Raw genomic sequence first — 971 nt, 5'->3', positions numbered from 1 at the left:
TTAATCCTGTTGGATTCACAAATGTTGCAAGTTCGATTTGCCCAATGGCTTGCGGAACTGCGCTCTCTTGCGTTTGATAAGAGACTTCGCCACTATTTGAAATCAGAACTTTAACAGCGTCACTTGGCACAGTGATTTCTGGTTGCAAAGCATTTCCATTCACATCCACAATGCGGCCGTCTGGAGCCATATGGAACTCTCCATTACGAGTGTATCCAATCGTGCCATCAGGGCGACCGACTTGAAAAAAGCCACTTCCTAAAATATTTACATCAAGGTCTCTATTCGTCGTCTTGATTGAACCTTGACCCATATCTCGGGACACTGCTGATGTTTTGGCACCAAGACCAACCTGCACTCCGGTTGGTGCAACAGCATTTAATCCTGTAGCTGCCCCAGGCTCTTTTATGTTTTGATATAATAGATCTTCGAACTCGGCGCGTGCCTTTTTAAATCCGTTGGTTGAGGTGTTCGCAATATTGTTCGCGATCACATCCATATTCGTCTGTTGCGCTTGCATCCCAGTTGCGGCTGTATTTAATGATTTAATCATATTTCCCTCTCATTATTTGAGTCTTGCCACATCGTTAACTAACTTCGCATTCATTTGATCGTAGGCTTGAATCGCTTTTTGTGTGGATTCAAAAATACGCGTTGTCTTAATCATTTCTGTCATTTCGCTAACAACATTCACATTACTTTTTTCCATAGAACCTTGGTGTAGACGAAATCTTTTGCTCGGAACTATAGGACTATTGATTGTCTCACGAGTGGTGTAAAGATTTGCACCTTGTTTCTGAAACACGTCTTTATCTGCCGCAGTTGATATTGCGAGTTTGCCGCGAAACTCATTATTAATAAAGATTTCTCCTTGAGGAGTAACGTTCCAAGAATCTACTTTGCCAATTTGAATTAAGCGATCCTGCATTTGCGTATTCGGCTGTGCTTCTAGCATCACAGGGTGGCCTTGT

This window comes from Rhyacophila brunnea, unplaced genomic scaffold, assembly GCF_057557595.1.
Source record: "Rhyacophila brunnea isolate RB1 unplaced genomic scaffold, BYU_Rbru_1.0 scaffold_358, whole genome shotgun sequence".
NCBI lineage: Eukaryota > Metazoa > Arthropoda > Insecta > Trichoptera > Rhyacophilidae > Rhyacophila > Rhyacophila brunnea.
The sequence above is the reverse complement of the archived record's forward strand: the minus strand, read 5'-3'. Positions refer to the sequence as shown.